The 25,564-nt window shown below is 47.4% G+C and overlaps 3 non-coding genes and 3 pseudogenes across 3 annotated transcripts; all 6 read right to left on the reverse strand.

Annotated features, from left to right (window-relative positions):
• Window positions 1-12,978: 12,978 nt before the first annotated feature.
• Window positions 12,979-13,097, reverse strand: LOC147219921 (5S ribosomal RNA). The gene has a single exon (XR_015108540.1). It is a non-coding gene; the product is annotated as a 5S ribosomal RNA (ribosomal RNA).
• Window positions 13,098-14,493: 1,396 nt separating this feature from the next.
• LOC147219922 (5S ribosomal RNA) lies at window positions 14,494-14,612 on the reverse strand (annotated as a pseudogene).
• A 1,388-nt stretch (window positions 14,613-16,000) lies between these two features.
• On the reverse strand, window positions 16,001-16,109 carry LOC147219923 (5S ribosomal RNA; annotated as a pseudogene).
• A 1,392-nt stretch (window positions 16,110-17,501) lies between these two features.
• LOC147219924 (5S ribosomal RNA) lies at window positions 17,502-17,620 on the reverse strand (annotated as a pseudogene).
• A 1,733-nt stretch (window positions 17,621-19,353) lies between these two features.
• On the reverse strand, window positions 19,354-19,517 carry LOC147219925 (U1 spliceosomal RNA). The gene has a single exon (XR_015108251.1). It is a non-coding gene; the product is annotated as a U1 spliceosomal RNA (small nuclear RNA).
• Window positions 19,518-20,144: 627 nt separating this feature from the next.
• LOC147219926 (U2 spliceosomal RNA) lies at window positions 20,145-20,335 on the reverse strand. Its single transcript, XR_015108195.1, has one exon. It is a non-coding gene; the product is annotated as a U2 spliceosomal RNA (small nuclear RNA).
• Between the last annotated feature and the right edge of the window lie 5,229 nt (window positions 20,336-25,564).

Genomic DNA, 25,564 nt, shown 5'->3' on the forward strand with positions numbered 1-25,564 from the left:
GATCGGGGCTGTCGTCTTTGGTCGTCAAACAACAAACAACAATCCATTTGCGCTAAGATCAGATTCCTTGGTGGGAATTTACTTCGGTACACGGAAGCAAGGCGTAGAGACAGGTTGTCCATTTAACAAACTTATGTCACACGTCACCCACAACCCTCCTGCCTCTTTGCATTATCATCTACCAACATAATACAGTAGACGCACCAAATGGTACGTTAAACATTCGTCTCCACGATCTTTGAGATGTCTCCCATCGAATATGTTATTATTTGCAATTTGAGAGGGTGCACCGTCATCTTCACTTCAAACAACATCGCTGATGCGTCTTCCGCATCTCCTCGGTCATGTGGTGCACGGCCAACCAATAGGACGCCGAAGCATAAAAAAAAAATCAACAATCAGACACATGGAAATCCTCCTCAAATCCACCGGACGGTGAACGAGCACTATCTTGTGGACAAACAATTTTGACCAAATGGCTTTATCTGTTCACCTGCAACATGATATCATGAAAATTTGACATATATTGTGTAGAATCACATCCATTCAACATATTTCAACAACAAAAAAACAGCTTTAACGAATTCGAAAAGTGATTTACAACTTGTTCAAAAAACCTTCAATTTGGTAAGATAAACCTTTCTGACCAAATGGCTATATCTTTCGTTCTTGCTGCTGGATTGGAGTGAGTTTATATATTGTGTTGATCCTGTATTGTGTAGAATCACATCCTATTAAGCATATTTCAGGAACATACATCAGCTTTAAAAAATGACAAAGTTATTAACATCTTGTGCCAAAACCTTCAACACTTCATGTCCAAATGTCTTTATCCTTATCTTTTGTGACATATGTTGTGTAGAGTCAAGTCCTATTCAACAAATTTTAGCACCAGACACCAGTACCTAAAGAATTCCCTTGTCATTTAAAACTTGTTCCAAAAAGCTATCAACTTTGTGATATAAACAATTTTGGCTTCTTCTTCTTCTTCTTCTTTCAGCTTTTCCCGTCAGGGGTCGCCACAGCGAGTCAACTTTCTCCATCTAACCCTGTTCTCTGTATCCTCCTCTCTCACACCAACTACCTTCATATCCTCTCTCACTAAGTCCATAAATCTTCTCTTTGGTCTTCCTCGAGACCTCTTGCCTGGCAGCTCCAATTCCAACATCCGACTACCAATATATTCTCCATCCCTCCTCTGTACATGACCGAACCATCTCAGTCTGGCTTCTCTGACCTTCTCTCCAAAACATCTAACATGTGCTGTTCCTCTGATTGACTCATTCCTGATCCTATCCATCCTGGTCACTCCCAAAGAGAACCTCAACATCTTCATCTCTGCAACCTCTAGTTCTGCCTGCTGTCTTTTGGTCATTGTAACAGTTTCTAGTCCATACATCATCGCTGGTCTCACCACTGTCTTGTATACCTTTCCTTTTATTCTGGCTGAAAGTCTTCTATCACATAGTACCCCTGACACTTTTCTCCAACCATTCCAACCTGCTTGGACCCGTCTCTTCACCTCTTTTCCACACTCTCCGTTGCTCTGGACTGTTGACCCTAAGTACCTGAAATCCTCCAGCTTCTTGATCTCCACTCCCTGTAGCCTCACCGTTCCACCCGAGTTCCCCTCATTCACACACAAATATTCTGTCTTGCTGCGACTAACTTTCATCCTCTCCTTTTCAGAGCATACCTCCACCTCTCTAGATTTTCCTCTTCCTGTTGTCTGCTCTAACTACAGATCACAGTGTCATCCGCCAATATCATGGTCCATGGGGATTCCTGTCTAACCTCATCTGTCAGCCTATCCATCACCATTGCGATCAAGAAGGAGCTCAAAGCTGATCCCTGATGGAGTCCCACCTCCACCTTGAACTTCTCTGTTACCCCTACAGCACACCGTACCAGTGTCTCACAGGTAGCATACATGTCCTCCATTAGTCAAGTGGCCAAAGTCCTGTGACAAGTCGCTGTGCAAAGAAATCAACACTGATATCTGCAACATCCTAGAGGGGATCAAAAGCACCACCATGAAGAAGTTGGAGAGAATGGGCGGGCTGATCTATGCCTATGGAGCAGAACGGTTTGGTGTGGTCGAGAGCAAGCGATCGAGCACAGCAGTTCTTACCAAGTCCAGAAGGCAAACAGAAATAGACCGCCTAGTCAAGGAGAGGAGGCAGCTGAAGAAGCAATGGCAGAAAGCCACAGAGGAGGAGGAGGGAATAAACCTGCCGCAGGAAGAAATTCAGAGTAGGCTTACAACACTGAGGAGAGCTGAAAACCTCCGCAAGAAGCGCAGGAGGAAGGAGCAAACAAGATCACGCTTCTACAAAGACCCCTTCCACTTTGTGAAGACTCTCTTCACAAAGGAGAAGAGTGGAAAAGACCTGCACAGATGACTGTCACCATGAAGAGGTTCCCCTCCCAACTGACATGCCACCAGTTAACCCACCACAGTACGAGCTAGACATTAGCCCACCCAGATGGAGTGAGGTGGACAAAATTGTGCGTAGAGCAAGAGCCGCGTCGGCCCCAGGCCCCAACGGAATACCATACAGGCTCTATAAAAACGCACCAGATGTCCTGCGGTTTCTCTGGAGGCTGATGAGAGTGGTGTGGCAAAAGAAGGAAATACCGACGTCCTGGCGGAGGGCTGGAGGGATCCTTATCCCCAAGGAGAAGGATTCATCAAAAATCAGCCAGTTTCGCCAGATCAGCCTTCTAAATGTGGAGGGGAAAATCTTCTTCAGCGTGGTCACTCAAAGACTGGCAGGATTCCTGAAAGAAAACAACCTGATTGATACATCAATTCAGAAAGCAGGCATCTCCGGCTTCTCCGGCTGTGTGGAACATGCTAGCGTCATCTGGCATCAGATCCAGGCTGCCAAGAAAGAAGGAACAGATCTTCATGTGGTGTTCCTGGATCTTGCAAACGCCTTTGTCTCAGTCCCTCACAACCTCCTGTGGACAGCCTTCAACTACTTCAGCGTCCTACCAGCTCTCACAACCCTTATCAAGGCCTACTTACAAGACATTCAGCTCTGAGTGACAACCGCAGAGTACACCACAGCATGGCAGCAGCCAGAGGTGGGGATCATGGCCGGCTGCACCATCTCCCCCTTGGCCTTCACCTTGGCCATGGAGGTCATCATACGGGCTTCACGATGGGTGGTTGGCGGTCAGCGAATAAGACCCGGACTGACTTTGCTTCCCAGCTGAGATCGCATCCACCAACCCTGCGACCAGACCTCGTTCTGTGGTCAACCTCTCTCAGGCTCGTCTACATCATAGAGCTCACGGTGCCCTGGGAGGGTGCAGTGGAGGAGGCCTATGAACGAAAGAAGCTGAGATATGCTGAACTGGTCACAGATGCTCAGCGACAAGGCTGGAAAGCGAAGGTTCGTCCAGTGGAAGTAGGCTGCAGAGGCTTCATAGCCACGTCAACATCAAGGCTACTCAGGGAGATGGGAGTTAAAGGACTTGCCCACAGACAGGCAGTCAAGGACCTCTCCAGGGCTGCTGAAAATGGGAGCCAGTGGCTGTGGCTGAAGAGAAGAGATCCAACGTGGGCCTTCAGGTGAGCTGATGGCATCTAGGGAGTGAACCTGGGACGCTGGGATTCACTGCTGAACCCTCTGGAGATGTCGTGGGCCAATCAGCGAAACATCCATGAAGGGGGGCGCTCACTTGACAACCCGAAGGAGGCCATTGCTCACTTGAAACCCCACAGAGTCTCTTCGGTGCCTTAGGCATGATTTCATCAAGGGATTCCAACACCCAGTCCTACACAACAGATCTGCCACTCCAGACTTCCTCATACAATACCAGAGCTCCTCTCATGGCACCCTGTCATATACTTTTTCTAGGTTTACAAAAACACAATGCAGCTCCCTCTGGCCTTCTCTATACGTCTCTATTAGCATTCTCAATGCAAATACTGCATCTGTAGTACTCTTCCTAGGCATGAAGCCATACTGCTGTTCACAGATGCTGACTTCTGCTCTCAGTCTAGTTTCCACTACTCTTTCCTCTAACTTCATTGTATAGCTCATCAACTTTATCCCTCTATAGTTGCCACAACTCTGCACATTCCCTTAATTCTTAAAAATAGGCACCATCACACTTTGTCTCCATTCTTCAGGCATCTTCTCACTCTCTAAGATCCTATTGAATAATCTAGTCAGAAAATCTACCGCTGCCTCTCCTAGACACTTCCACACCTCCACAGGTATATCATCAGGTCCAACTGCTTTTCCAATCTTCATTCTCTTCAATGTCTTCCTTACTTCACTTTTACTAATTTGTGCTACTTTGGGGCTTACAATAGTCCCCTCTTCTACCCTTGCCTCTCTTTCATTTTCCCCATCGATCAGCTCTTCAAAGTACTCTTTCTATCTTCCCATCACTCTTCTAGCATCTGTCAATACATTTCCCTCTCTGTCCTTAATCACCGGACCTGTTGTACATCCATTCCATCTTTATCTCTCTGTTTCGCCAACCTGTATAGATCATTCTCACCCTCTTTACTATCCAACCGAGCATACAAGTCATCATAAGCCCTTTGTTTTGCCTTTGCTACCTGTATCTTTACCATTCGCTGCATCTCCCTGAACTCCTGTCTGTTCTCTTCAGTCCTCTCAGTATCCCACTTCTTCTTTGCTAACCGCTTTCTCTGTATACACTCCTGCACTTCCTCATTCCACCACCAAGTCTCCTTATCTACTTTCCTTCCAGATGACACACCAAGTACTCTTCTACCTGTCTCCCCGATAACACTAGCTGTTGTTGTCCAATCATCTGGAAGCTCACCGTGACCACCCAGACCCTTTCTTAACTCCTCCCTGAAAACCATGCAACACTCCTCCCTTTTCAGCTTCCACCATTTTGTCCTGTGCTCTGCCTTTGTCCTCTTCATCTTCCTTGTCACCAGAGTCATCCTACAAACCACCATCCTATGCTGTCTGGCAACACTCCCACCTACAACTACTTTGCAGTCACTGATCTCTTTCAGGTTACCTCATCTATACAAGATGTAGTCTACCTGCGTGCTCCTACCTCCGCTCTTATAAGTTACCCTATGTTCCTGTTTTTTCTGGAAAAAGGTATTCACTACAGCCATTTCCATCCCTTTTGCAAACTCTACCACCATCTGTCCCTCTGCATTCCTATCCTGGATACCAAATCTGCCCATCACTTCTTCATCCCCTCTATTGCCTTCACCAACATGTCCATTGAGGTCTGCACCAATTACTACTCTCTCATTTCTGGGAATATTCTGCATCACTTCATCCAACTCATTCCAGAACTTCTCCTTCTCTTCAGATTCACATCCCACCTGCGGGGCATAGCCGCTAACAACATTGAGCATCACACCTTCAATTTCCAGTTTCAGACTCATAAGTCTATCTGACATTCTTTTCACCTCTAGGACGTTCCATACGAACTCCTCCTTCAAGATAAGTCCTACTCCATTTCTCTTCTTGTCAGTACCATAATAGTACAACTTAAAGCCTGCTCCTAAGCTTCTAGCCTTACTACCTTTCCACCTGGTCTCCTGGACACACAGTATATCCACCTTCTTTGTTCTTTGACTTCTCCAGTGCTTTCAACACCATTCGACCTGCCCTGCTGAACAGGAAGCTCCTGGACATGCAGGTAGATGCTCCACTCGCGGCCTGGATCAACAACTACCTCACAGGTCGGCCGCAGTACGTGAGGCTGGGGAACATCACGTCGGACACCATTGTGAGCAGCACGGGGGCTCCACAGGGGACGGTCCTGTCTCCCTTCCTGTTCACGCTCTACACCTCAGACTTCAGGTTCTCCTCGCAGTCCTGCCACCTGCAGAAATTCTCTGATGACTCTGCCATCGTGGGCTGCATCAACGGAGGCCAGGAGGAAGAGTACAGGAGCGTGGTGGACAGGTTTGTGGAGTGGTGTGGACTGAACCACCTGCAGCTCAATGTGTCTAAGACAAAGGAGCTGGTGGTGGATTTCAGGAAACAAAGGACCCACCTGAATCCGGTCACCATCAGGGGTACTGATGTGGACATAGTGGACACCTATAAATACCTGGCTGTCCACTTGGACAATAAACTGGACTGGACTTTTAACACTAATGCTATAGTCAAGAAGGGTCAGAGCCATCTGTTCTTCCTCAGGAGGCTCAGATCTTTCAACATCTGCAGGACCATGCTGCAGATGTTTTACCATTCGGTGGTGTCCAGCACTGTCTTCTATGCTGTTGTGTGCTGGGGCAGCAGGCTCAAGACAGCTGACGCTAACAGACTCAACAAGCTCATCAGGAGAGCTGGATCCGTCCTGGGAGTGGAGCCGGAGTCTGATGTGCAGGTTTCAGAGAGGAAGATGATGAGGAAGCTCCTCAGCATCATGGACAACATCCATCACCCCCTGCATGCCACGTTGATGTCCTGTAGGAGCTCTTTCAGTCGTAGACTGATACCACCAAAGAGCTCCACTGAACGCCACAGGAGGTCTTTCCTACCTGAGGCTATCAGACTTTTTAATTCATCTTCCCTCAGCCGCAGGGAATCTTCAATCTTTGTAGTTACTGCTAACAGCTAAGACAATTTATTTGTCATTATATTTCTCATTCTTCCTCATTTCCACTATTGTCTATTACTGTTATGTTTTTACTTGAAACTCTGGCACAACAATTTCCTTCGGGATTAATAAAGTTGTTCTCATCTCATCTTCCTTCTCTGCATCATGACGACCAACTCTCTACCTTTTCCTGTCATAGTCCCAATATTCAAAGTCCCTACTCTCAGTCCCAGACTCTTTCCTTTCCTCCTCTCTCTCTGCTTCCGAACACGCACTCCTCCTCTTCTTTTTTGTTCTTCGACCCACAGTAGCCCAATTTCCATTAGTACCCTGTAGGTCATCAGTACCAATGGCGGTCGTTGTTAACCCGGTCCGCGACCGATCCGGTATGGTATAAAAAATGTTTATCTTGCCAAATTGAATGAATTTGGAACAAGTTGTAAATTACTTTTGTATTATTTAAAGCTGGTGTTTGTTGCTGACATGGGACGTGAATCTACACTATATATGTTATATTCACTGAAATCCAGCAGCAGGTTTAAAAGATAGAGCCATTTGGTCAAAATTATTTATCTAAAGTAGTTGAAGATTTTCGGAAAAAGGTTTTGAATTACAAGGGAATTCTTTAAAACTGGTGTCTGGTGGTAAAATATGTTGAAATGGATGTGGTTCTACAAAATAAGTCACATTTACTATAATTCAGCCGCAGGTTTAAACCATGAAGCCAGTTGGACATCAAGTATTTCACTCACCAAGATGATGCTTTTAGGAAAGAGTTAGAAATATTTTTATAATTCTTTAAAGCTGGTTTCTGGTGATGAAATATGCTGCTAAGGATGTAATTCTACACAATACAGAATCTACACAATAAATTATAAATTCACTCAAATATAGCCACATGAATGGAAGACAAAGCCATTTGGTCAGGACTGTTTATCTCACCAAGTTGAAGGTTTTTGGCACATCTTTGGGATTCTTTAAAGCTGGTGTCTGTTGCTGACCTATGCTGGATAGGACATGATTCTACAAAATATATTTCACATTTACTGTAATCCAACCCTAGGTTTAAACAATAAAGACAGTTGGACATAACATTTTTATCTCAACAAGTTGAGGAACTTGGGAAAAAGTTGTAAATATTTTTTGTAATTTTTTAAAGTTGGTATCTGGTGAACGAATATGCTGATTAGGATTGACTACACAATATTAAATCCACATACTGTATAAATTCACTCAAATTCAGTCGCAAGAATGAAAGATAAAGCCATTTGGTAAAAAAAAATGTTTATCTTGCCAAGTTGAAGTTATTTAGAAATTGTTGTAAATTACTTTGGGATTCTTAAAAGCTGTTGTGTGTTGCTAAAATATATTGACTAGGACGTGATTCTACACAATTAAATTTCAAATTTACTGAAATCCAGCCGAAGGTTTAAAAGATAAAGCCATTTGTAGAAAAACTGTTTATCTCAAGAGGTTTGAGGATTTTGGCAGAAGTTGTACATAACTTTGGAGTTCTTTAAAGCTGGTGCCTGGTATTAAATTGAGCTGAATAGGATGTGATTCTATACAATGTAGAATCTGCAAAATGCATAAGTTCAGTCAAATCGAGACGCAAGAATGAAGCATGATGGCATTTGGTCAAAAAATTTCATCTCACCAAGTTGAAGAATTTTGGAACAAGTTTAAAAAAAAAAAGAATTCTTGAAAACTGTTGCTAAAACATGTTGGTTAGCACGTGAATCTACACCACATACATCACATTTACTGAAATTGAGCCGCAGGTTTAACCATAAAGCCAGTTGGACATAAAGTATGTGTCTCACAAAGTTGAAGGTTTTTGGCACAAGTGAAAATAACTGGAATTCTTTACAGTTGGTTTGTTAGGATCAAATGTGTTGAATAGGATGTGATTCTACACAATATAGAATCTAAACAATGTATAGATTCCCTCAAATCCTGCCTAAAGAATGAAAGATAAAGCCATTTGGTCAAAAAAAAAATTATCTCACGAAATTGTAGATTTCTGGAACCAGTTTAAAAAAAAAAAACGGGAAATCTTTAAAACTGGTTCCTGTTGCTGACATATGCCAGATTGGATGTGGTTCTACACAATATATGTCACATTTACTGTAATCCAGTCGCAGGTTTAAAAGATAAAGACAGCTGGACATAAAGTATTTATTCCAACAAGTAGAAGACATTTGGAAAGAGTTGTAAATAACTTTTTAATTGTTTAAAGCTGGTGTCTGGTGATAAAAATGCTGATTAAGATGTGATTCTATACAATTGAGAATCTACACAATCTACACAATCTACACACTCCATTTCAGCCGTAAGAATGAAAGATAAAGCCATTGGATCAAAAAAGATTATCGCACCAAGTTCAAGTCGTTTGGAACAAGTTGTAAATCACTTTGAAATTCTTTAAAACTGGTAGCTGTTGCTGAAATTTTTGAGTAGCTTATGAACTGACACATTCCATGTCACATTTAATGAAATCCAGCCGCAGGTTTAAAAGATAAAGCCAGCTGGACATCAAGTGTTAATCTCAACAATTCATACACAATACACAATTCAGAATCTACATAATGTAATAATTCACTTCAATTCAGCCACAAGAATGAAAGATAAAGCCATTTGATCAAAAATGATTATCTCACCAAATTAAAGGCATTCGAAACGATTTGTAAATTACTTTGGAATTCTTTAAAGCAAGTGTCTGTTTCTGAAATGTGCTAGACAGGAAGTGATTTTACACACTTAATGTCACATTTACTGAAATCTAGCCGAAGGTTTAGAGGATAAAGCCATTTGGAAAAAAAATGTGTTTATCTCAAGAGGTTTGAGGTTTTAGGCAGAAGTTGTAAATAACTTTGGAATTCTTTAAAGCTGGTGTCTGGTGATGAAATATGCTGAATAGAATGTGATTCTACACAATTTATGTCACATTAACTGAAATCCAGTCGCAAGTTTCAGAGATAAAGCCATTTGGTCAAAAAGTGTTAAGCACACGAAGTTGAAAGACTTTGGCACAAGTTGGAAATAACTACGCGATTCGTTAAAGCAGGTATGTGGTTGTCAAAAACCTTTAAAAGAATATCATTCCATAAAATATATGTCGCATTTACTGAAACCAGGCATCAGGTTTAAAGGATAAAGCCATTTGGTAAACAAGTGTTTACCTCCACAGTTTGAAGCTTTTTCACGCAAGTTGAAAATAACTTTGGAAATCATTAAAATGATGTCTGGTGCTGAAATATGCTTAATGGCACGTGATACTACACAAAATACTTCACAATTCCCAAAATCCAGACGCAGGTTCAAAAGATAAAGCCATTTGGTTAAATAGTTTAACTAACCAAGTTTAAGCTTATTGGAACACCTTTTAAATCACAAGATAATTCTCTAAAGCTGGTGTCTGGTGCTTAAATATGCTGAACAAGATGTGATTTTACAAAATTTATGTCAGATTTAATGAAAACAATCCGCAGGTTTCAGAGATAAAGCTATATGGTCCAAAAGTGTTTGTCTCACGAATTTGAAAGATTTTGGCACAAGTTGTAAATAACTTTGGAAATTGTTAATACTGGTGTCTGGTGCTGAATTATGCTGAATAGGATGTGATTCTATACGCTATCTTTCACATTTACTGAAATCATGCTATATGTTGAAAGGATAGTGTCACGGGTCGGGGGTGGACTCGGGAAGGGAACCACACCAACAGGGCTGGAATCCGATCTCTTTATTTAGGCAGGGTCTCTCAGACAGTGTGGGTCTCTGTGGAGTTATAGCAGCGTTACAATTCTCTGGCGCCAGGCAGTGCGTGCCGCTGCTCTTTATGAGGATGTTGATTAGCGACAGCTGGCCGCTGCTGCAGCTGGCGCTGATTCTCAATTGGACCCGGCCGTGTCTCCTCTCGGCTGCCGAGAAAAGATCCTGACAGTAGCCCCCCTCAACGGGCGCCTCCCGGCGCCTCACGGAGCCGGCCTGGGTGGCTGGTTGTTTCAGGTGAGTGCGGTGAGGGGTGCGGCAATTTGGCTGTAGTTCTGGATGAAGCAGCGGTAGAAATTGGCGAAGCCCAGGAATCGCTGCAACTGCTTGCGGTCCCCGGGCTCCGGCCAATCTTCCACCACCGTTATCTTGGAGGGGTCCATCCTGATCTTTCCCGCAGCGATGATATAACCCAAGAAGGACACCGACGGCACGTGGAACGCACACTTCTCCGCCTTTACGAAGAGGCGGTTCTTCAGAAGGCATTCCAACACCTGTCTCACGTGCCGCAAGTGCTCCTCCTCGTCGCGGGAGATGATCGTCTAGGTAAACAAAAACAAACCGGTCCAAGAAGTCCCGCAGGATGTCATTGACGAGATGCTGGAAGACGGCGGGGGCGTTGGTTTAGCCAAAGGGCACTACTAGATACTCAAAATGCCCCAGGGGCGTATTAAAGGGCGTCTTCCATTCATCCCCCTCCCGGATCCTAACCAAATGATACACATTTCTTAAATCCAATTTCGTGAGAATCTGGGCCCCGTGGAGGGGGGTAAAAGCCGAATCGATAAGGGGAAGTGGGTACTTGTTTCGGATGGTGATCCTGTTCAGACCCCGATAGTCCACGCAGGGTCTGAGGCCCCCATCCTTCTTCACCACGAAGAAGAACCCCGCCCCGGCCGGAGAGGTGGATGGTCGAATCAAGCCCGTCGCCAGGGAATCTCTAATATACTCTTCCATGGCGGTTCTCTCGGGTCTTGACAGATTATATAGTCGACCTCTGTGTAGAACTGTGTCCTGCTGGAGGTCTATGGCGCAGTCATAAGGCCGGTGAGGGGGGAGGGTCAGGGCTTTGTCATTGACAAAGACCGGGACGAGGTCATGATACTCGGAAGGGACGCAGGATAGGTGTGGGGTTGACGGTCGATCTGGGGCTGCGGAACTACCGGGGGTGGGGCGGAGGTTGCATGGCATGACGTGCTCCAGGTCCAGATTTTGCCGGCGGCCCAGTCGATGTGGGGATTGTGTAGTTGCAGCCAGGGGAACCCGAGCACCAGGGGGGAGTGAAGTCCAGACAGGATGGGGAAGGAGATTGATTTGGAATGGTTACCAGAAATCCGGATGCGGACGGGGACGGTCTGGCGCTGAACCTGGGCCAGCCGGCGGTTGTTCAATGACAGGGCGTAGCGGGGTGGTTGGATAGCTGTGGTGGGGATGAGGAGCTCTTTAACCAGGGCCTCGTCTATGAAGTTGCCCTCTGCCCCTGAGTCTACCAGCGCCAAGACTGAGCGCTGGTGCATGCCCCACTCCAGCGAGGCCTGCACCCATAGGTGAGTCAGCGGGGAGGAGATCACCGTACGGCTCACCAGAGCCCCCCCGGTCACTGGCGAGCCTCGGCTTTTCCCAGCCTGGCTGAGCAGGTGGCAGCGTATTGGCCCACCTCACTGCAGTAGAGACAAGCGTTCCGGCGCTGCTGGGCAGTCTTTTTCCTCAGCGGTGAGGTGCGCTCGGCCCAGCTGCATGGGCTCCTCTCCCGACGCGACGGGCCCTGGGGCCGAGGGCAAAGGAATTCGGGCGGAGTGGTGACGTGGGGTTACGGGAGCCGAGATAGGGGCGAGGCAGGGCTGGGGTTCGGTCCGAAGGGGGTCCCTGAGCTTTCTTCTCCCGCCGCCTCTCGCGGAGCCGATTGTCTATCCGGATTGCGAGGTTGATCAGTGAAACAGGTGGAGGTCTATCTAGAGAGGTGGGGGTATGCACCGCATCGCCCCCATCCCCCGGAGACGGAGGTCCCGGTGGAGGCCGATGTTCCTGCTTTAAAAGAAACAACATGGCTAATGCATCTTCCGCATCTGCCCGCTCACGTGGTGCACGGCCCCCCGACAGGACGCCGAAACATCAAAATAAACCCAGGACTACAACAACCAGACTCCTCGGAGTCTGATGAATGAATGGGGAAAAATGAAAGAGAGCCAAGGGTAGAAGCGGTGATTACTGGCGACCGCAAAGGAACAGAGACGAGTGTAAAAAGAAGCGAGGAAGGCAACGAAGAGGAAGTGGAGTTCAAAGGCAGTGGGTCCTGATGACATACCGTACATGTGGAGGCATGGAAGTGTCTAGGAGAGCCAGCGGTACGGAGGTCAGCGGCTGGATTATTCAAAAGAAAAAGAAATACAGCACACATGGAGAAATACTGTACAGGGATGACAAGAAAGGCGACGAGCGACGGACGGAGACGGCGAGACAACGGAAAGTGACCCAAAAGGTAAGGCGAGGAACTATGACTGAGTGCGTGTCGCGCCGGGCTTCACGGTGACTCCGGTGGGACAGACACAAGGGAATGAGCGGCGTGTGTCCGTGTGTGAAATGTTGGCGCTCTTGAGAGACAGCACCCCCTGCTGGGGACAGAGAGGATGAACATGAAAAAGCTTACAGCACCTGGTATTCCCAGGCGGTCTCCCATCCAAGTACTAACCAGGCCCGACCCTGTTTAGCTTCCGAGGTCAGACGGGATTGGGCGTGTTCAGGGTGGTATGGCCGTAAACGACAGACATCTACGCGGAAGGGCATTTTATAAGCAGACGTGCTCTGTCTTTTCCGCCTCCAGTCATTTCCACATCTGTCAGGAGCTCCTTCTATTTAGTCTCCATGATTACAGCCAGTGGCGCCCGAGGCTACTCGAACCAAAAATCATCAGACACTCCTTAGGCTACAGCCTAAGGTAAAGAGGGAGCTAGCAAAGGCTATACCAGGACTTGTATGCACGGCGAGACAGTTAATGACAAAAGAAAGAGAAAAATAAACAAGATACACATGGAAAAAGGAAGAGTACTACTAATGCAGTTTTTCCGCCGAGAATGCACATAGAGAAGTACAGAGAAGGCCGGTGGGAGCCACATTACCTTTTTGTTCACCTAGAAAAGGCGTACGACAGGTTGCCAAGAGAGAAGCTCTGGTATCCTATGAGGACGTCTGGAGCGGCAGAGAAGTGTGTTACACTGGTGCAGGACATGTATGCTAACTGGGAGACAGTGGTGCGGTGTGCTGTAAGATGAGACCAGAGAAGTTCAAGGTGGAAGCTGGACTCCGTCGGGAATAAGGCCCTGAGCCCCTTCTTTTTCGCAATGGTGACGGACGGCCTGACGGATGAGGGTAGACGTGAATCTCCACGGACCGTGACCTTTGCAGATGCCGTTGTGATCTGTAGTGAGACCAGACAACAGGTGAAGGTCAAGACAAGATAAGATGAGACCTCCGTCTCGCCCCGGAGACGGAGGACCCGGTGGAGGCTGATGTTCCTGCTTCACAAAAAACAACATGGCTGATGCATCTTCCGCATCTGCCCGCTCACGTGGTGCACGGCGACCTGACAGGACGCCGAAGCATCAAAGTAAACCCAGGACGTCAACAACCAGGCTCCTAGGAATATGATGAATGAATGGGGAAAAATGAAAGAGAGCCAAGGGTAGAAGCGCTGACTACTGGTGACCGCAATAGGAGCAGAAACGAGTGTAAAAAGAAGCGAGGAGGGCATCGAAGAGGATGAGGAGTTCAAAGGCACTGGGTCCTGATGACGTAGCGTACAAGTGGAGGCATGGAGGTGTCTTGGAGAGCCAGCGGTACGGAGGTCAGCGGCTGGATTATTCAACAGCGAGAGACACAAATGAGAGAAAAAGAAATACAGCGCACATGGAGAAACACTGTACAGGGATGAGAAGAAAGGCGGCGAGCGACGGACGGAGGCAGGCGGCGAGACAACGGAAAGTGACCCGAAAGGTAAGGCGGGGAACTATGACTGAGCGAGCGCGTGTGGCGCCGGGCTTCACGGTGACTCCGGTGGGACAGACACAAGGGAATGAGCGGCGTGTGTCCGTGTGTGAAATGTTGGCGCTCTTGAGAGACAGCACCCCATGCTGGGGACAGAGAGGACGAACATGAAAAAGCTTACGGCACCTGGTATTCCCATGCAGTCTCCCATCCAAGTACTAACCAGGCCCGATCCTGCTTAGCTTCCGAGATCAGACGAGAGCAGGCGTGTTCAGGGTGGTATGGCCGTAAATGAGAAAAGCCCGCGCAGAAGGGCATTTTATAAGCAGCCGTCCACTTCCAGTCATTTCCACATCTGTCAGGAGCTCCTTCTATTTAGTCTCCATGATTACAGCCAGTGGCGCCCGAGGCTACTCAAACCAAAAATCATCAGACACTCTTTACCTTCGGCTGCAGCCTAAGGTAAAGGGGGAGCTGCCAAAGGCCATACCAGGACTGGTATGCACAGCGGGACAGTTCATGACAAGAGAAAGAGAAAAATAAATAAAATACACATGGAAAAAAGGAAGAGTACCACAGATGCAGTATTTGCGCCCAGAATGCTCATAGAGAAGTACAGAGAAGGCCGGTGGGAGCCCCATTGCCTTTTTGTACACCGAGAAAACGCCTACGACAGGTTGCCAAGAGAGGAGCTCTGGTATGCTATGAGGAAGTCTGGAGCGGCAGAGAAGTGTGTTACACTGGTGCTGGACATGTATGCTAGCCGGGAGACAGCGGTGCGTGCGGTGTGCTGTAAGACGGTACCAGAGAAGTTCAAGGTGGAAGCCGGACTCCGTCGGGGATAGGCCCTGAGCCCCTTCTTGTTCGCAATGGTGACGGACGGGCGGGCTGACGGATGAGGGTAGACATGAATCTCCACGGACCGTGACCTTTGCAGATGCCGTTGTGATCTGTAGTGAGAGCAGAAAACAGGTGGAGGTCAAGATAAGATAAGATAACACCTCCGTCTCGCCCCGGAGAAGGAGGTCCCGGTGGAGGTCGATGTTCCTGCTTTACAAAAAACAACATGGGTGATGCATCTTCCGCATCTGCCCGCTCACGTGGTGCACGGCGACCCGACAGGACGCCGAAGCATCAAAGTAAACACAGGACTTCAACAACCAGGCTCCTAGGAATCTGATGAATGAATGGGGAAAAATGAAAGAGAGCCAAGGGTAGAAGCGCTGACTACTGGTGACCGCAAAGGAGCAGAGACGAGTGTAAAAAGAAGCGAGGAGGGCATCGAAGAGGATGAGGAGTTCAAGGCAGTGGGTCCTGATGGCGTTCCGTACATGTGGAGGCATGGAAGTGCCTAGGAGAGCCAGCGGTACGGAGGTCAGCGGCTGGATTATTCAACAGCGAGAGGCACAAACAAGAGAAAAAGATATTCAGCCCCCATGGAGAAATACTGTACAGGGATGACAAGAAAGGCGACGAGCGACGGACGGAGGCGGCGAGACAACGGAAAGTGACCAAAAAAGGTAAGGCGGGGAACTATGACGGAGCGCGTGTCGCGCCGGGCTTCACGGTGACTCCGGTGGGACGGACACAAGGGAATGGGCGGCGTGTGTCCGTGTGTGAAATGTTGGCGCTCTTGAGAGACAGCACCCCCTGCTGTCGACAGACAGGACGAACATGAAAAAGCTTACGGCACCTGGTATTCCCAAGCAGTCTCCCATCCAAGTACTAACCAGGCCCTACCCTGCTTGGCTTCCGAGATCAGGCGTGTTCAGGGTGGTATGGCCGTGAACGAGACAAGCCTACGCGGAAGGGCATTTTATAAGCAGTCATCCTCTGTCTTTTCCACCTCCAGTCATTCCCACATCTGTCAGGAGCTCCTTCTATTTAGTCTCCATGATTACAGCCAGTGGCGCCCAAGGCTACTCTAACCAAAAATCATCAGACACTCTTTACCTTAGGCTACAGGCCAAGGCTAAAGCCTAAGGTAAAGAGGGAGCTAGCAAAGGCCATACCAGGACTCGTATGCACGGCGGGACAGTTAATGACAAGAAAGAGAGAAAATTAAATAAAATAAACATGGAAAAAGGAAGAGTACTACAGATGCAGTATTTGCGCCGAGAATGCTCATAGAGAAGTACAGAGAAGGCCGGTGGGAGCCCCATTGCCTTTTTGTACACCGAGAAAACGCCTACGACAGGTTGCCAAGAGAGGAGCTCTGGTATCCTATGAGGAAGTCTGGAGCGACAGAGAAGTGTGTTACACTGGTGCAGGACATGTATGCTAGCTGGGAGACAGTGGTGCAGTGTGCCTAAAGACGGTACCAGAGAAGTTCAAGGTGGAAGCAGGACTCCGTCGGGGATAGGCCCTGAGCCCCTTCTTGTTCGCAATGGTGACGGATGAGGGTAGACATGAATCTCCACGGACCGTGACCTTTGCAGATGCCGTTGTGATCTGTAGTGAGAGCAGAAAACAGGTGGAGGTCAAGATAAGATAAGATAACACCTCCGTCTCGCCCCGGAGAAGGAGGTCCCGGTGGAGGTCGATGTTCCTGCTTTACAAAAAACAACATGGGTGATGCATCTTCCGCATCTGCCCGCTCACGTGGTGCACGGCGACCCGACAGGACGCCGAAGCATCAAAGTAAACACAGGACTTCAACAACCAGGCTCCTAGGAATCTGATGAATGAATGGGGAAAAATGAAAGAGAGCCAAGGGTAGAAGCGCTGACTACTGGTGACCGCAAAGGAGCAGAGACGAGTGTAAAAACAAGCGAGGAGGGCATCGAAGAGGATGAGGAGTTCAAAGGCAGTGGGTCCTGATGACGTACCGTACAGGTGGAGGCATGGAAGTGTCTAGGAGAGCCAGCGGTACGGAGGTCAGCGGCTGGATTATTCAACAGCGAGAGGCAAAAACGAGAGAAAAAGAAATTCAGCACACATGGAGAAATACTGAACAGGGATGAGAAGAAAGGCGGCGAGCGACGGACGGAGGCGGCGAGACAACGGAAAGTGACCCGAAAGGTAAGGCGGGGAACTATGACTGAGCGCTTGTCGCGCCGGGCTTCACGGTGACTCCGGTGTGACAAACACAAGGGAATGAGCGGCGTGTGTCCGTGTGTGAAATGTTGGCGCTCTTGAGAGACAGCACCCCCTGCTGTAGACAGAGAGGACGAACATGAAAAAGCTTACAGCACCTGGTATTCCCAGGCAGTCTCCCATCCAAGTACTAACAAGGCCCGACCCTGCTTGGCTTCCAAGATCAGACGAGATCAGGCGTGTTCAGGGTGGTATGGCCGTAAACGAGACGAGCCTACGCGGAAGGGCATTTTATAAGCAGCCGTCCTCTGCGTTTTCCACCTCCAGTCATTTCCACATCTGTCTGGAGCTCCTTCTATTTAGTTTACATGATTACAGCCAGTGGCGCCCAAGGTTACTCTAACCAAAAATCATCAGACACACTTTACCCCAGGCTGCAGCCTAAGGTAAAGAGGGAGCTAGCAAAGGCCATACCAGGACTCGTATGCACGGCGGGAAAGTTAATGACAAGAGAAAGAGAAAAATAAATAAAATACACATGGAAAAAGGAAGAGTACTACAGATGCAGTATTTGCACCGAGAATGCTCATAGAGAAGTACAGAGAAGGCCGGTGGGAGCCCCATTGCCTTTTTGTACACCTTGAAAAGTCGTACGACAGGTTGCCAAGAGAGGAGCTCTGGTATCCTATGAGGAAGTCTGGAGCTGCAGAGAAGTGTGTTACACTAGTGCAGGACATGTATGCTAGCTGGGAGACAGTGGTGCGGTGTGCTGTAAGACGGGACCAGAGAAGTTCAAGGTGGAAGCGGGACTCTGTTGGGGATAGGCCCTGAGCCCCTTCTTGTTCGCAACGGTGATGGACAGCCTGACGGATGAGGGTAGACGTGAATCTCCACGGACCGTGACCTTTACAGATGCCGTTGTGATCTGTAGTGAGATCAAAAAACAGGTGGAGGTCAAATCAAGATAAGATGAGACCTCCGTCTCGCCCCGTAGACGGAGGTCCCGGTGGAGGCTGATGTTCCTGCTTCACAAAAAACAACATGGGTGATGCATCTTCCGCATCTGCCCGGTCACGAGGTTCACGGCCCCCCGACAGGACGCCGAAGCATCAAAGTAAACCCGGGACTTCAACAACCAGACTCCTAGGAATATGATGAATGAATGGGGAAAAATGAAAGAGAGCCAAGGGTAGAAGCGCTGACTACTGGTGACCGCAATAGGAGCAGAGACGAGTGTAAAAAGAAGCGAGGAGGGCATCGAAGAGGATGAGGAGTTCAAAGGCACTGGGTCCTGATGACGTAGCGTACAAGTGGAGGCATGGAGGTGTCTTGGAGAGCCAGCGGTACGGAGGTCAGCGGCTGGATTATTCAACAGCGAGAGGCACAAATGAGAGAAAAAGAAATTCAGCACACATGGAGAAATACTGTACAGGGATGACAAGAAAGGCGGCGAGCGACGGACGGAGGCGGCGAGACAACGGAAAGTGACCCGAAGATAGGATAAGATAAGATAAGATAAGATAAGATAAGATAAGATAAGAACAACTTTATTAATCCCGAAGGAAATTGTTGTGCCAGAGTTACAGAAAATATATCAGTAATAAATAATAAAAAGAAAAAGGCAGAAATAGAAATAAAAATAAACTACAAACTATAAAGTGTCTCACTGAAACTATAGAAAGGTGGGGGTATGCTCTGGAAAGGAGAGGAACGAAAGTTAGTCGCAGCAAGACAGCATACATGTGTGGGCATGAGAGGAACTGGGGTGGAACGGTGAGGCTACAGGGAGTGGAGATCAAGAAGCTGGAGGATTTCAGGGACTTGGACACTCTGGATTGTTTTTGGCCAGATCATAAATCCACGCTTTTATGGTACACCTACCATGCACAATGAGAACTTCCTAGTTGCGACACAACCTGGCCAGAGTTGATCGATGCATGCAGCTGTAAACAATAAACCCGGCCTCCAACGACACAGACTTGCTCTTGAACAGCACAACAGGGGAGAGCGCGGACGCAGTCCCCCACTACCAGAAATTATGCAGTCGAGATTCCCACATTTGGGGCATTTGCAGAGGTCAGCACAGCCGGAGTGCAATGGCTGAGCCTCGCCCTGGGGGAACCACTTTCTTGATCATGGTATCTCCCCTGCCAGGTAAGAATGAGTTGCACGCGTCCCGCGCACGGACCGGTTTAACACGCACGCCGTTCTCAGTCGGGGGGAACCCACGTGGACTCTTCACAAACACCGCAGGATCCGGGAGCTCACACACCATCCGTCTCACACACACACACACACACACCGCCTGGCGTGTATCTCTCACACACACCCCGTCAAAAAAACGTCAATTCTGAGTTCTGACGGGCCGGGACGTCGAAAACGACACAGACGCTTCAATTTTCACGAAGAAGTCAGAGGACAACCGGAACACGTTCCGTCCGTCCTCCTGATGCCGCGAGGGGTTTCTGCCGCTCTACAACCGGGAGAACTTCCCCCTGAGCCCAGTCTGACACAGTCTATCGGGGGCAATCCATCCGTTTCAAATGCGATCCATTTAGGCTCAGTTCTGGTCCATAGTGGGATTTCATTGGGCTGCACGGGGCGAATGGTAGGGACAGGGTTTCAGGCAGACACGCTCATGTGTCGCTATCTACCGTTCCCTACCAGCAGAAACAACAGGGACAGTGTCGCTGGTCACGCAGGGCGAAGACAAGATCTGGATCCCGTGTGTGTTGGTTACGTATGACGTTGCTGGAGGACACGGCAACCTTGACATCAGACACAACAGCTGGGGGTGCACCATTCCCAGAGATACTGCAATACCGGGTCGATGCGCGGAGTGGATGGAGCAAGCCCCTATTCTAGCTCTCTGTTACAAAACTCAACTTAATATTAGGTCCCCGGAAAGGGGGTGCATCAGATATTAAACTGATAAGAACAGATACTACACCTGATCTTAGCCAAAAGGCAGGGTAGCGATAGCCCCCCTCCCGCGCTCAACGCCACCTCATTCCCCGCACCGTCAGCTTCACTCACGACTTCATTCACAAATAAACCCCCAACCCGTCTCCGCCGCTCGGCCCGGAGCGATGCCGCATCTCCCCCATCGCCCCGGAGACGGAGGTCCCGGTGGAGGCCGATGTTCCTGCTTGACAAGAAGCAACATGGCTAATGCATCTTCCGCATCTGCCCGGTCACGTGGTGCACGGCCCCCCGACAGGACGCCGAGGCATCAAAGTAAACCCAGGACTTCAACAACCAGAATCCTAGGAATCGTGTCCCCTTCAAATCCACCTGGAATATGGCAAAAAGTCGCCCGTGAGGAGAAGAGACACAGGTGGAAACGGGACGTTTGAACCGCTCACGATACACTGGGCTGCAAACGGGCACCATCTTGTAAACCCGTCTGGTTACCGTATCGATGCGACCAGCTCTCACAGAGACTCGCTGCTCATCGCCGGGAAACACGATTCAAAAAACGTCACAAACACAAGACAACAGTAAAATGGATTTAAATCCACATTTAATTACATTCATGTTTTCGTCACTACCAGCAGAACAATTTCTATACACGACGGTAAATCATCTCGTCCTGTCGCGAACACCCACTGGACCCCGGCACCCCAAACAGCCTTCGACGGCCTTGAACGCTAACCCCGCCCCGCACCGGCTAATACCGGCTGTTACGACGACTGCTGGTCGGACGGAGCCGATCGCGCTCGGCTAGACCACCGCTTTATCGTTGTCGTTTGAGTCGCCAACACTCAATTACCGACGCGCTCCGAGGCAAGATGGCGGAAGGCCGCGAGCTAGTCTGTTTGGCTAGCGGAGCGGCTTAGCTAGCCTTACCTCAGCTCACGAAATCTGTGACGTTGTCGAGATTTCTCGGCCGAAAGGCCCTCAATTACCGTCAAAAATCACCGGGAGTTGCTTCGCGGATGTTATAAACACGGTCAATTCGGTTGTAGGTCGAGAAATCTTCACTATTCTCTGTAAAAGTGAACTTACGTCGCGGGGCTGGACGGCGCTCTTGACCGGGAACACATCGTGGAACCCCGGAGCCTTCACTTCCGTTAACGGGGTATGTTCGGAAAACGTCCATAAACTCTTCGGTTCAATTCTACTTCCAACTATATGAATTAATTCTAATTCTAACCATATGCATTAACTATACTTTAAATTATGAATTAAGAAAAGAGATGTGGGACCTGTGGAATCCCCTCCGTGGACACTTTCATCCCGAGTCCCGCTTCTCTGTACTCTTATACTGGCATTCTGTGGCTTAACTGATGCCAGACCACCATCGTTGACATGCAGAGGTTTTTAAATGCACTGAATGGAGAGAAGTTCTGACACACTGTTGATGAATCAGGTCCAAGTCCAGTCACCCAGCAGCCCAGGAGTCTCCTTCTGTGCGCCGGTCTGCTCCAAGACCTCCGACATCATCCCCGTCTGCAGGAAAACAAGGAACCACAGGACCCTGGGTACAGATCTTCCATCCTGGCTCTGTAGGAGTGACTGACGTCCTCTGAGCACCTTGTTGTTCTGTCTTACCTGAGATCCAACACCGACCCGCCTTGGACCCCCTGCTGTTCACCTAGAGTGAGCAGGACCAGAGGAGATGCCGTGATAATGAGCACTGTTGTGCAACTTGAAAGTCCTAGAAAGTGACATCTGGAGCTCATCTGAATATAAACCACAGCGGGTAAAAACACAAACACATAAGCTGCACTGGTCTGTGAACTGCAGGTGTTCACATTGTAATGAGGTATTTACCCATTAACCTTTTTTTTTTTTACTTTTAATTAAATACATACTGTTAACATTTGCAAATATGTCCTGGAAAAGCAGTGCCTGTAACACGGCTGATGGAAAATGTTCATAATGAATAAAACAAGGAAAAGTTCATCCATTTTTTATCCCCGCTTTTTGGCTTTGCACATTTGACCCTCTGTTGCTATTCAACTATGAGAGACAGTGCTGGGGTTAAAGATCCTTAATAAATTAACTGGTAAATTCTTCAGTAAAATACCAACAAACAAGATATCACAGAGCTCCCACAGACCTGTAACTTCTTTTTTAAGATGCCCCTCTGTTCTCCACACCTTACCTGTATTAATGGCACCTGTTTGAACTGGTTACCAGGATAGAAGACACCTGTCCACAACCTCAAACCGTCACACTCCAAACTCAATCAGACCAAGACCAAAGAGCTGTCTAAGGACACCATAAACAAAAATGTAAACCGGCACCAGGCTGGGAAGACTGAATCTGGACTAGGAAAGCAGCTTGGTGTGAAGACATCAACTGTGGGAGCAATTATTAGAAGATGGAACACGTGCAAGACCACTGATAATCTCCCTCCATCTTGGGCTCCACACAAGAGCTCACCCCGAGGGCTCAAAATGATGAGACGCCCACAGGGGGACCTAGAGAATGAGCTGCAGAGAGCTGGGACCAAAGTAATAAAGGCTACCATCAGTAACACACTACGCCGCCAGGTACTCAAACCCTGAAGTGCCAAATGTGTCCCTCTACTAAGATAGTATGTGTCCCATCACGTCATCAAAATTTACTGGAGGGCATTTGGATGATCCAAAAGAGGACTATGAATGTCCTATGGTCAGATGAAACCAAAATACAACTTTTTAGTAAAAGCTAAGTGTGTCGTAGCTGGGGGAAGGAATTCTGAATTGCATTCAAAATAACACCATTGCCAGTGTGAAGCATTGCTTTGGGGCTGTTTTTCTACAAAGGGACCAAACGACTGATCAGAGAGGCTGAAAGAAAATAATTAATGCGGCCATGAATTGTGAGATTTGGAGTGAAAATCTCCTTCCATTTGCAGGAGCATTGAAGATGAAACGTGGCTGGGTTTCAGCATGACAATGATCCCAAACACACCGCCCGGGCAATGAAGGAGTGGCTTTGTAGGCAGGATCTACAAGAGGTAAGAGGTCTGCATGGAGGAATGGGCCAAACTACCAGCAACAGTGTGTAAAAACCCTGTGAATACATCAAGGGTAGGCAAACCCTTCAGCCGAAGGGGATATTCAAATCTTTGTACTTTTTAAGACCTTAAAACACTTTATAGCCTTGCCTTTGACACTTTATGGTTTTATTTGTATTTCTTATTCTCCCTCCTTCCGACTATTATTTATTATTGTTATGTTTTACTTGAAACTCTGGCACAACAATTTCCTTTGGGATAAATAAAGTTGTTCTTATTCTTATTCTTAAACAGGCCACATCTGGCCCATCAAAGATTGGTACAGAATTCATGCTTGATATGTATGATTGGATCAATGAATGTGGGAGCTCAAACTGGAGATGATCAATTATTGGAGCTACTTCAGAACTCTTGAGAATTTATCCTGAACTGAATGACACAGATTGGCTTTGTTATTTAACATTTACTGTGGACCTACTGACACACATGAATGAGCTGGACGTGAAGATCCAACCAAAAAAACGGTTTGTGAATGAAATGCATGCAAATGTCAGAGCCTTCAAAACCAAGTCGGTTTTATTTTCAAAGCGAATATCAAAAGAGTCTGATATGTACTGTTCACAAATACATTTTTTGTTTTACATGTATCATATTGTCAAATTTTAAAAGTCAATCCGGCCCCTGAGCCAAAAAGTTTGCCCGCCCCTGGAATACCTTATGAAGACTTTTCAGAAAACCTTTGACCTGTCATTGCCAGCAAAAGGTATATAAGAAAGTATTGCAATGAATGTTTATTCCTGACCAACTACTTATACTCCATCATTATGTCCAAATAAGTTTGTTAAAAATCAGACAAGGTGATTTTCTGTCTCTCATAGTTGAAGTATACCAATAATGAAAATGAAAGACCTCCATCATGTTTTTAAGTGGGAGAACTTGCACAATTGTTGGCTGACTAAATACTGTTTTGCCCCACTTTATCTGGATACTGGGCACTGACACCTATTCAAATCAACATTTTAAAATGAGCTGATTTAGACTGTAATGATCATTTTGAGCTTATTTTAATCAAATTGTCAAATATTCAAATACAACATTCAAGTTTTTAGTTTCACCTATGAACAGGGTGATGGCAATCAGCACCAACAACACACTGAAGTCTCACAGCACCTTGACTGGACTGAAAATCAATGTCAAAATTAAGCTATGACAAACAGTGAACATCTGCGTGAATTCTGTCCTCTTTAAACATATCTTGAACCCCCGGTGCATGTCTTTGTGATAACAAGTCATAACTTCTCACTCCAAACTTACCTGAAACACAATAACAAATAAAATCTTCAAAGGGTACAGAAGAGACCTGCATGTTTTATTCCTCAACCGAGCCAAGGCTTCTTAATCCATTCCCACATCTGTCATCTGGGAGGCCTTCAACCTCTTCCAAGTGCATGAAACCACCACAAACCTGGTCAGAAGCTTCCTCCAGCATTTCTTATTCTGTAAAACAACCACAGAGTACAAAACATGGTGATCATTGGAAGTGGGCTTCAGGGCAGGCTGCGTCACATCCCCTCTAGCCTTTACCATGGCAATGGAGATGATCATCGGTGCATCTCGGTGGAACGACGGAGGGGAGCTACTGCAGGCTTGACAGCGGCTGCCTCCGATTCGTGCCTCCAAATAATTATTGGAAAAGCCCCCCAGTACAACAGTCAAAGAACATGAAATGACCACCTAGATCCCCACCATCACCTCTATCAAATGCCAGCTGGAGAAGCTTCACTCCAACACTGCCTGGGGAAGAAGAAGTTGGAAGCCAACAAGTGTCAAGCATAAGGCCCTGACCCTGGCATTCAAAACCACCTCAGGAACAGGTCCAGCATATCTGAACAAAATGATAAGACCTTATGCTCCCGGCAGAGAGCTGCGTTCCTCTAATACAAACCTACTAGCAGTACCTTTTGCTCGCTCTAAGCGATCTCAGGCAAAACTGTTCTCAGTTCTACTACCTCAGTGGTGGAACAAACTTCCAGAAGCAACAAGACTAGCATCATCTATCTCAACCTTCAAGAAACAGGTAAAAACTGTTCTCTTTCAGGACTTTTTACTGCGCTGATGCCCCAAGTCAGGTGAGGCAGCAAGTTAGGCTATGCAGTGTGTGTGTGTGTGTGTGTACGTTTGTGTATGTCTTTGTCAAAAAAAAAACAAAAAAAAAAAGCTCACTAACCCAAGCTTACTGTTCTGTATATTTCATGTGCA

This window comes from Fistularia commersonii, chromosome 24, assembly GCF_037954325.1.
Source record: "Fistularia commersonii isolate RoL2024-O1a breed Wild chromosome 24, RoL_Fcom_v1.0, whole genome shotgun sequence".
Classification (NCBI taxonomy): Eukaryota; Metazoa; Chordata; class Actinopteri; order Syngnathiformes; family Fistulariidae; genus Fistularia; species Fistularia commersonii.